This window comes from Halictus rubicundus, unplaced genomic scaffold (assembly GCF_050948215.1).
Source record: "Halictus rubicundus isolate RS-2024b unplaced genomic scaffold, iyHalRubi1_principal scaffold0853, whole genome shotgun sequence".
In the NCBI taxonomy this organism is placed as follows: domain Eukaryota; kingdom Metazoa; phylum Arthropoda; class Insecta; order Hymenoptera; family Halictidae; genus Halictus; species Halictus rubicundus.
This window is the reverse complement of record NW_027489394.1, coordinates 1-12,500: the sequence shown is the minus strand read 5'-3', so window position 1 is coordinate 12,500 and position 12,500 is coordinate 1.

The window sequence follows — 12,500 nt, the reverse complement described above, 5'->3', positions numbered from 1 at the left end:
ATATATTGTTAGAAACCGTCTATATTACAGTGATATCACGTCGAAAATCGTCTAGGACCGATAGGGAAAAAGTTTCCTCTTAGCGGTGGGACTTAGAAAAATTTTCGTCGAACGTCCGACGGAGTAGTACATCCGTCCATTATTTGCTAATAACTCGATAAATAATAATTGTAGCGAGTTTGGTGTTATGATATATATTGTTAGAAACCGTCTATATTACAGTGATATCACGTCGAAAATCGTCTAGGACCGATACGGAAAAAGTTTCCTCTTAGCGGTGGGACTTAGAAAAATTTTCGTCGAACGTCCGACGGAGTAGTACATCCGTCCATTATTTGCTAATAACTCGATAAATAATAATTGTAGCGAGTTTGGTGTTATGATATATATTGTTAGAAACCGTCTATATTACAGTGATATCACGTCGAAAATCGTCTAGGACCGATAGGGAAAAAGTTTCCTCTTGGCGGTGGGACTTAGAAAAATTTTCGTCGAACGTCCGACGGAGTAGCACATCCGTCCATTATTTGCTAATAACTCGATAAATAATAATTGTAGCGAGTTTGGTGTTATGATACATATTGTTAGAAACCGTCTATATTACAGTGATATCACGTCGAAAATCGTCTAGGACCGATACGGAAAAAGTTTCCTCTTAGCGGTGGGACTTAGAAAAATTTCCAGAGTTTTGTCGACGGAGTAGCACATCCGTCCATTATTTGCTAATAACTCGATAAATAATAATTGTAGCGAGTTTGGTGTTATGATATATATTGTTAGAAACCGTCTATATTACAGTGATATCACGTCGAAAATCGTCTAGGACCGATAGGGAAAAAGTTTCCTCTTGGCGGTGGGACTTAGAAAAATTTCCAGAGTTTTGTCGACGGAGTAGCACATCCGTCCATTATTTGCTAATAACTCGATAAATAATAATTGTAGCGAGTTTGGTGTTATGATATATATTGTTAGAAACCGTCTATATTACAGTGATATCACGTCGAAAATCGTCTAGGACCGATACGGAAAAAGTTTCCTCTTAGCGGTGGGACTTAGAAAAATTTCCAGAGTTTTGTCGACGGAGTAGCACATCCGTCCATTATTTGCTAATAACTCGATAAATAATAATTGTAGCGAGTTTGGTGTTATGACATATATTGTTAGAAACCGTCTATATTACAGTGATATCACGTCGAAAATCGTCTAGGACCGATACGGAAAAAGTTTCCTCTTAGCGGTGGGACTTAGAAAAATTTCCAGAGTTTTGTCGACGGAGTAGCACATCCGTCCATTATTTGCTAATAACTCGATAAATAATAATTGTAGCGAGTTTGGTGTTATGATATATATTGTTAGAAACCGTCTATATTACAGTGATATCACGTCGAAAATCGTCTAGGACCGATAGGGAAAAAGTTTCCTCTTGGCGGTGGGACTTAGAAAAATTTTCGTCGAACGTCCGACGGAGTAGCACATCCGTCCATTATTTGCTAATAACTCGATAAATAATAATTGTAGCGAGTTTGGTGTTATGATATATATTGTTAGAAACCGTCTATATTACAGTGATATCACGTCGAAAATCGTCTAGGACCGATAGGGAAAAAGTTTCCTCTTGGCGGTGGGACTTAGAAAAATTTTCGTCGAACGTCCGACGGAGTAGCACATCCGTCCATTATTTGCTAATAACTCGATAAATAATAATTGTAGCGAGTTTGGTGTTATGATACATATTGTTAGAAACCGTCTATATTACAGTGATATCACGTCGAAAATCGTCTAGGACCGATACGGAAAAAGTTTCCTCTTAGCGGTGGGACTTAGAAAAATTTCCAGAGTTTTGTCGACGGAGTAGCACATCCGTCCATTATTTGCTAATAACTCGATAAATAATAATTGTAGCGAGTTTGGTGTTATGATATATATTGTTAGAAACCGTCTATATTACAGTGATATCACGTCGAAAATCGTCTAGGACCGATACGGAAAAAGTTTCCTCTTAGCGGTGGGACTTAGAAAAATTTCCAGAGTTTTGTCGACGGAGTAGCACATCCGTCCATTATTTGCTAATAACTCGATAAATAATAATTGTAGCGAGTTTGGTGTTATGACATATATTGTTAGAAACCGTCTATATTACAGTGATATCACGTCGAAAATCGTCTAGGACCGATACGGAAAAAGTTTCCTCTTAGCGGTGGGACTTAGAAAAATTTCCAGAGTTTTGTCGACGGAGTAGCACATCCGTCCATTATTTGCTAATAACTCGATAAATAATAATTGTAGCGAGTTTGGTGTTATGATATATATTGTTAGAAACCGTCTATATTACAGTGATATCACGTCGAAAATCGTCTAGGACCGATAGGGAAAAAGTTTCCTCTTGGCGGTGGGACTTAGAAAAATTTTCGTCGAACGTCCGACGGAGTAGTACATCCGTCCATTATTTGCTAATAACTCGATAAATAATAATTGTAGCGAGTTTGGTGTTATGATATATATTGTTAGAAACCGTCTATATTACAGTGATATCACGTCGAAAATCGTCTAGGACCGATACGGAAAAAGTTTCCTCTTAGCGGTGGGACTTAGAAAAATTTCCAGAGTTTTGTCGACGGAGTAGCACATCCGTCCATTATTTGCTAATAACTCGATAAATAATAATTGTAGCGAGTTTGGTGTTATGATATATATTGTTAGAAACCGTCTATATTACAGTGATATCACGTCGAAAATCGTCTAGGACCGATAGGGAAAAAGTTTCCTCTTAGCGGTGGGACTTAGAAAAATTTTCGTCGAACGTCCGACGGAGTAGTACATCCGTCCATTATTTGCTAATAACTCGATAAATAATAATTGTAGCGAGTTTGGTGTTATGATATATATTGTTAGAAACCGTCTATATTACAGTGATATCACGTCGAAAATCGTCTAGGACCGATACGGAAAAAGTTTCCTCTTGGCGGTGGGACTTAGAAAAATTTCCAGAGTTTTGTCGACGGAGTAGCACATCCGTCCATTATTTGCTAATAACTCGATAAATAATAATTGTAGCGAGTTTGGTGTTATGATATATATTGTTAGAAACCGTCTATATTACAGTGATATCACGTCGAAAATCGTCTAGGACCGATAGGGAAAAAGTTTCCTCTTGGCGGTGGGACTTAGAAAAATTTCCAGAGTTTTGTCGACGGAGTAGCACATCCGTCCATTATTTGCTAATAACTCGATAAATAATAATTGTAGCGAGTTTGGTGTTATGATATATATTGTTAGAAACCGTCTATATTACAGTGATATCACGTCGAAAATCGTCTAGGACCGATAGGGAAAAAGTTTCCTCTTGGCGGTGGGACTTAGAAAAATTTCCAGAGTTTTGTCGACGGAGTAGCACATCCGTCCATTATTTGCTAATAACTCGATAAATAATAATTGTAGCGAGTTTGGTGTTATGATATATATTGTTAGAAACCGTCTATATTACAGTGATATCACGTCGAAAATCGTCTAGGACCGATAGGGAAAAAGTTTCCTCTTGGCGGTGGGACTTAGAAAAATTTTCGTCGAACGTCCGACGGAGTAGCACATCCGTCCATTATTTGCTAATAACTCGATAAATAATAATTGTAGCGAGTTTGGTGTTATGATACATATTGTTAGAAACCGTCTATATTACAGTGATATCACGTCGAAAATCGTCTAGGACCGATACGGAAAAAGTTTCCTCTTAGCGGTGGGACTTAGAAAAATTTCCAGAGTTTTGTCGACGGAGTAGCACATCCGTCCATTATTTGCTAATAACTCGATAAATAATAATTGTAGCGAGTTTGGTGTTATGATATATATTGTTAGAAACCGTCTATATTACAGTGATATCACGTCGAAAATCGTCTAGGACCGATACGGAAAAAGTTTCCTCTTGGCGGTGGGACTTAGAAAAATTTCCAGAGTTTTGTCGACGGAGTAGCACATCCGTCCATTATTTGCTAATAACTCGATAAATAATAATTGTAGCGAGTTTGGTGTTATGATATATATTGTTAGAAACCGTCTATATTACAGTGATATCACGTCGAAAATCGTCTAGGACCGATACGGAAAAAGTTTCCTCTTAGCGGTGGGACTTAGAAAAATTTCCAGAGTTTTGTCGACGGAGTAGCACATCCGTCCATTATTTGCTAATAACTCGATAAATAATAATTGTAGCGAGTTTGGTGTTATGACATATATTGTTAGAAACCGTCTATATTACAGTGATATCACGTCGAAAATCGTCTAGGACCGATACGGAAAAAGTTTCCTCTTAGCGGTGGGACTTAGAAAAATTTCCAGAGTTTTGTCGACGGAGTAGCACATCCGTCCATTATTTGCTAATAACTCGATAAATAATAATTGTAGCGAGTTTGGTGTTATGATATATATTGTTAGAAACCGTCTATATTACAGTGATATCACGTCGAAAATCGTCTAGGACCGATAGGGAAAAAGTTTCCTCTTGGCGGTGGGACTTAGAAAAATTTTCGTCGAACGTCCGACGGAGTAGCACATCCGTCCATTATTTGCTAATAACTCGATAAATAATAATTGTAGCGAGTTTGGTGTTATGATATATATTGTTAGAAACCGTCTATATTACAGTGATATCACGTCGAAAATCGTCTAGGACCGATAGGGAAAAAGTTTCCTCTTGGCGGTGGGACTTAGAAAAATTTTCGTCGAACGTCCGACGGAGTAGCACATCCGTCCATTATTTGCTAATAACTCGATAAATAATAATTGTAGCGAGTTTGGTGTTATGATACATATTGTTAGAAACCGTCTATATTACAGTGATATCACGTCGAAAATCGTCTAGGACCGATACGGAAAAAGTTTCCTCTTAGCGGTGGGACTTAGAAAAATTTCCAGAGTTTTGTCGACGGAGTAGCACATCCGTCCATTATTTGCTAATAACTCGATAAATAATAATTGTAGCGAGTTTGGTGTTATGATATATATTGTTAGAAACCGTCTATATTACAGTGATATCACGTCGAAAATCGTCTAGGACCGATACGGAAAAAGTTTCCTCTTAGCGGTGGGACTTAGAAAAATTTCCAGAGTTTTGTCGACGGAGTAGCACATCCGTCCATTATTTGCTAATAACTCGATAAATAATAATTGTAGCGAGTTTGGTGTTATGACATATATTGTTAGAAACCGTCTATATTACAGTGATATCACGTCGAAAATCGTCTAGGACCGATACGGAAAAAGTTTCCTCTTAGCGGTGGGACTTAGAAAAATTTCCAGAGTTTTGTCGACGGAGTAGCACATCCGTCCATTATTTGCTAATAACTCGATAAATAATAATTGTAGCGAGTTTGGTGTTATGATATATATTGTTAGAAACCGTCTATATTACAGTGATATCACGTCGAAAATCGTCTAGGACCGATAGGGAAAAAGTTTCCTCTTGGCGGTGGGACTTAGAAAAATTTTCGTCGAACGTCCGACGGAGTAGCACATCCGTCCATTATTTGCTAATAACTCGATAAATAATAATTGTAGCGAGTTTGGTGTTATGATACATATTGTTAGAAACCGTCTATATTACAGTGATATCACGTCGAAAATCGTCTAGGACCGATACGGAAAAAGTTTCCTCTTAGCGGTGGGACTTAGAAAAATTTCCAGAGTTTTGTCGACGGAGTAGCACATCCGTCCATTATTTGCTAATAACTCGATAAATAATAATTGTAGCGAGTTTGGTGTTATGATATATATTGTTAGAAACCGTCTATATTACAGTGATATCACGTCGAAAATCGTCTAGGACCGATACGGAAAAAGTTTCCTCTTAGCGGTGGGACTTAGAAAAATTTCCAGAGTTTTGTCGACGGAGTAGCACATCCGTCCATTATTTGCTAATAACTCGATAAATAATAATTGTAGCGAGTTTGGTGTTATGATATATATTGTTAGAAACCGTCTATATTACAGTGATATCACGTCGAAAATCGTCTAGGACCGATAGGGAAAAAGTTTCCTCTTAGCGGTGGGACTTAGAAAAATTTTCGTCGAACGTCCGACGGAGTAGTACATCCGTCCATTATTTGCTAATAACTCGATAAATAATAATTGTAGCGAGTTTGGTGTTATGATATATATTGTTAGAAACCGTCTATATTACAGTGATATCACGTCGAAAATCGTCTAGGACCGATACGGAAAAAGTTTCCTCTTAGCGGTGGGACTTAGAAAAATTTCCAGAGTTTTGTCGACGGAGTAGCACATCCGTCCATTATTTGCTAATAACTCGATAAATAATAATTGTAGCGAGTTTGGTGTTATGATATATATTGTTAGAAACCGTCTATATTACAGTGATATCACGTCGAAAATCGTCTAGGACCGATAGGGAAAAAGTTTCCTCTTAGCGGTGGGACTTAGAAAAATTTTCGTCGAACGTCCGACGGAGTAGTACATCCGTCCATTATTTGCTAATAACTCGATAAATAATAATTGTAGCGAGTTTGGTGTTATGATATATATTGTTAGAAACCGTCTATATTACAGTGATATCACGTCGAAAATCGTCTAGGACCGATACGGAAAAAGTTTCCTCTTAGCGGTGGGACTTAGAAAAATTTTCGTCGAACGTCCGACGGAGTAGTACATCCGTCCATTATTTGCTAATAACTCGATAAATAATAATTGTAGCGAGTTTGGTGTTATGATATATATTGTTAGAAACCGTCTATATTACAGTGATATCACGTCGAAAATCGTCTAGGACCGATAGGGAAAAAGTTTCCTCTTGGCGGTGGGACTTAGAAAAATTTCCAGAGTTTTGTCGACGGAGTAGCACATCCGTCCATTATTTGCTAATAACTCGATAAATAATAATTGTAGCGAGTTTGGTGTTATGATATATATTGTTAGAAACCGTCTATATTACAGTGATATCACGTCGAAAATCGTCTAGGACCGATAGGGAAAAAGTTTCCTCTTGGCGGTGGGACTTAGAAAAATTTCCAGAGTTTTGTCGACGGAGTAGCACATCCGTCCATTATTTGCTAATAACTCGATAAATAATAATTGTAGCGAGTTTGGTGTTATGATATATATTGTTAGAAACCGTCTATATTACAGTGATATCACGTCGAAAATCGTCTAGGACCGATAGGGAAAAAGTTTCCTCTTAGCGGTGGGACTTAGAAAAATTTTCGTCGAACGTCCGACGGAGTAGTACATCCGTCCATTATTTGCTAATAACTCGATAAATAATAATTGTAGCGAGTTTGGTGTTATGATATATATTGTTAGAAACCGTCTATATTACAGTGATATCACGTCGAAATCGTCTAGGACCGATAGGGAAAAAGTTTCCTCTTGGCGGTGGGACTTGGAAAAATTTCCAGAGTTTTGTCGACGGAGTAGCACATCCGTCCATTATTTGCTAATAACTCGATAAATAATAATTGTAGCGAGTTTGGTGTTATGATATATATTGTTAGAAACCGTCTATATTACAGTGATATCACGTCGAAAATCGTCTAGGACCGATAGGGAAAAAGTTTCCTCTTGGCGGTGGGACTTAGAAAAATTTTCGTCGAACGTCCGACGGAGTAGCACATCCGTCCATTATTTGCTAATAACTCGATAAATAATAATTGTAGCGAGTTTGGTGTTATGATATATATTGTTAGAAACCGTCTATATTACAGTGATATCACGTCGAAAATCGTCTAGGACCGATAGGGAAAAAGTTTCCTCTTGGCGGTGGGACTTAGAAAAATTTCCAGAGTTTTGTCGACGGAGTAGCACATCCGTCCATTATTTGCTAATAACTCGATAAATAATAATTGTAGCGAGTTTGGTGTTATGATATATATTGTTAGAAACCGTCTATATTACAGTGATATCACGTCGAAAATCGTCTAGGACCGATAGGGAAAAAGTTTCCTCTTGGCGGTGGGACTTAGAAAAATTTCCAGAGTTTTGTCGACGGAGTAGCACATCCGTCCATTATTTGCTAATAACTCGATAAATAATAATTGTAGCGAGTTTGGTGTTATGATATATATTGTTAGAAACCGTCTATATTACAGTGATATCACGTCGAAAATCGTCTAGGACCGATAGGGAAAAAGTTTCCTCTTGGCGGTGGGACTTAGAAAAATTTCCAGAGTTTTGTCGACGGAGTAGCACATCCGTCCATTATTTGCTAATAACTCGATAAATAATAATTGTAGCGAGTTTGGTGTTATGATATATATTGTTAGAAACCGTCTATATTACAGTGATATCACGTCGAAAATCGTCTAGGACCGATAGGGAAAAAGTTTCCTCTTGGCGGTGGGACTTAGAAAAATTTTCGTCGAACGTCCGACGGAGTAGCACATCCGTCCATTATTTGCTAATAACTCGATAAATAATAATTGTAGCGAGTTTGGTGTTATGATACATATTGTTAGAAACCGTCTATATTACAGTGATATCACGTCGAAAATCGTCTAGGACCGATACGGAAAAAGTTTCCTCTTAGCGGTGGGACTTAGAAAAATTTCCAGAGTTTTGTCGACGGAGTAGCACATCCGTCATTATTTGCTAATAACTCGATAAATAATAATTGTAGCGAGTTTGGTGTTATGATATATATTGTTAGAAACCGTCTATATTACAGTGATATCACGTCGAAAATCGTCTAGGACCGATACGGAAAAAGTTTCCTCTTAGCGGTGGGACTTAGAAAAATTTCCAGAGTTTTGTCGACGGAGTAGCACATCCGTCCATTATTTGCTAATACTCGATAAATAATAATTGTAGCGAGTTTGGTGTTATGATATATATTGTTAGAAACCGTCTATATTACAGTGATATCACGTCGAAAATCGTCTAGGACCGATAGGGAAAAAGTTTCCTCTTAGCGGTGGGACTTAGAAAAATTTTCGTCGAACGTCCGACGGAGTAGTACATCCGTCCATTATTTGCTAATAACTCGATAAATAATAATTGTAGCGAGTTTTGGTGTTATGATATATATTGTTAGAAACCGTCTATATTACAGTGATATCACGTCGAAAATCGTCTAGGACCGATAGGGAAAAAGTTTCCTCTTGGCGGTGGGACTTGGAAAAATTTCCAGAGTTTTGTCGACGGAGTAGCACATCCGTCATTATTTGCTAATAACTCGATAAATAATAATTGTAGCGAGTTTGGTGTTATGATATATATTGTTAGAAACCGTCTATATTACAGTGATATCACGTCGAAAATCGTCTAGGACCGATAGGGAAAAAGTTTCCTCTTGGCGGTGGGACTTAGAAAATTTTCGTCGAACGTCCGACGGAGTAGCAACATCCGTCCATTATTTGCTAATAACTCGATAAATAATAATTGTAGCGAGTTTGGTGTTATGATATATATTGTTAGAAACCGTCTATATTACAGTGATATCACGTCGAAAATCGTCTAGGACCGATAGGGAAAAAGTTTCCTCTTGGCGGTGGGACTTAGAAAAATTTCCAGAGTTTTGTCGACGGAGTAGCACATCCGTCCATTATTGCTAATAACTCGATAAATAATAATTGTAGCGAGTTTGGTGTTATGATATATATTGTTAGAAACCGTCTATATTACAGTGATATCACGTCGAAAATCGTCTAGGACCGATAGGGAAAAAGTTTCCTCTTGGCGGTGGGACTTGGAAAAATTTCCAGAGTTTTGTCGACGGAGTAGCACATCCGTCCATTATTTGCTAATAACTCGATAAATAATAATTGTAGCGAGTTTGGTGTTATGATATATATTGTTAGAAACCGTCTATATTACAGTGATATCACGTCGAAAATCGTCTAGGACCGATAGGGAAAAAGTTTCCTCTTGGCGGTGGACTTAGAAAAATTTTCGTCGAACGTCCGACGGAGTAGCACATCCGTCCATTATTTGCTAATAACTCGATAAATAATAATTGTAGCGAGTTTGGTGTTATGATATATATTGTTAGAAACCGTCTATATTACAGTGATATCACGTCGAAAATCGTCTAGGACCGATAGGGAAAAAGTTTCCTCTTGGCGGTGGGACTTAGAAAAATTTCCAGAGTTTTGTCGACGGAGTAGCACATCCGTCCATTATTTGCTAATAACTCGATAAATAATAATTGTAGCGAGTTTGGTGTTTATGATATATATTGTTAGAAACCGTCTATATTACAGTGATATCACGTCGAAAATCGTCTAGGACCGATAGGGAAAAAGTTTCCTCTTGGCGGTGGGACTTAGAAAAATTTCCAGAGTTTTGTCGACGGAGTAGCACATCCGTCCATTATTTGCTAATAACTCGATAAATAATAATTGTAGCGAGTTTGGTGTTATGATACATATTGTTAGAAACCGTCTATATTACAGTGATATCACGTCGAAAATCGTCTAGGACCGATACGGAAAAAGTTTCCTCTTAGCGGTGGGACTTAGAAAAATTTCCAGAGTTTTGTCGACGGAGTAGCACATCCGTCCATTATTTGCTAATAACTCGATAAATAATAATTGTAGCGAGTTTGGTGTTATGACATATATTGTTAGAAACCGTCTATATTACAGTGATATCACGTCGAAAATCGTCTAGGACCGATACGGAAAAAGTTTCCTCTTAGCGGTGGGACTTAGAAAAATTTCCAGAGTTTTGTCGACGGAGTAGCACATCCGTCCATTATTTGCTAATAACTCGATAAATAATAATTGTAGCGAGTTTGGTGTTATGATATATATTGTTAGAAACCGTCTATATTACAGTGATATCACGTCGAAAATCGTCTAGGGACCGATAGGGAAAAAGTTTCCTCTTGGCGGTGGGACTTAGAAAAATTTTCGTCGAACGTCCGACGGAGTAGCACATCCGTCCATTATTTGCTAATAACTCGATAAATAATAATTGTAGCGAGTTTGGTGTTATGATACATATTGTTAGAAACCGTCTATATTACAGTGATATCACGTCGAAAATCGTCTAGGACCGATACTTAAAAATTTTCCTCTTATTTGTGGGACTTAGAAAAATTTCAAAGTTCGGTGAATTATGAAAAGTTGGTTATTTTGTGTAAAATAATATAGAAATGTTAAAATTTATTATATTTTGTGAAAAAAATTTTTATACTTTTTTCGCTCTAAGTTCCAACAGCCCCGCCGGGGAGGTCTGTTGCCGCGGCGGTTTGCGGCCATAAGCGCGCGTGCTATTGACCGCGCGGCGCCGGCGTCCCGGCCGGCCGTTCGGTATCTATAAGAGAGTCGACGGTTCGGTCGAGTCGGTCGGTGCAGCGCGCGTCTGTGGCTATTCTACGATCTCGGTCGAGAAGCAGTCATGGGCCGCTCGAGACTTCGGTCTTGACTGTTTCGTACCGTGCTTCGTATCGAATTATTCTCTACACAGCATTGCCACGGGTCGGTGTCCTAGACCGAATGGCCCTTATGTGGCGAGCCTTCCCTTAGTGGAGGTTGGTGACTTGTATTCACTTTTGTGTTTACTCGTACTAACTGAGCATCGACTCTTATGTCCGAGCGACTAAGGTATGAAAAAGAGAAAATAGAATTAAAGAGAAAAAATTTCTGTCTTTTAAAGACAGAATAAAGAGAAAAATTCGTTAAATAATAGAGGTGTCCTACTTCGTTTATGCCCAGCGCGAGCGGATGGCATCGATTTCTCGCAGTCCAGCATGCGTCCTGTCCGCGCTTCCTCGGCACTTGTGTCGATTTTGTCCAGCGCAGTGGTTACGTGCTTCCGCGAGAGATGGATGTTCTGAGCTATACGCGCCTCCACGATTGGTCAAACCATGTTATTATATGAAACGAATGTATGAAACTTGTTTCAATAAGATATTTATAAGAAAGTTGAAACAAGTAAAATATCTGAACAAGATAAGATATTTATAAGAAAGTCTTGTTCAAGATATACGTATAAAATGAGAAACCGAGAACGCAGAGGAGGAGGAGGTATATTTGAAAAGGAATTTGTTCGAGGTTGAATATTTATAGAGAAGAGAAGATATATGTATCTCGTGCAAAAGGTTCTCTGAGATTTGCACGAGTATAAAATATATATATGATTGGAAGAAAAAGTGTCGTCGACCTGTCTCGAAGAGAGCTGGCGGCGAAGACATTCGAAAAATTGTCGAAGCTCCTGGTTGATCCTGCCAGTAGTCATATGCTTGTCTCAAAGATTAAGCCATGCATGTCTCAGTACATGCCGCATTAAGGTGAAACCGCGAATGGCTCATTAAATCAGTTATGGTTTCTTAGATCGTACCCACATTTACTTGGATAACTGTGGTAATTCTAGAGCTAATACATGCAAAACAGAGTTCCGACCAGAGATGGTAGGAACGCTTTTATTAGATCAAAACCAATCGGTGTCGGGGCGTCTACGTTCGTTCATCGTTTGCTTTGGTGACTCTGAATAACTTTGTGCTGATCGCATGGTCTACTAGCACCGGCGACGCATCTTTCAAATGTCTGCCTTAT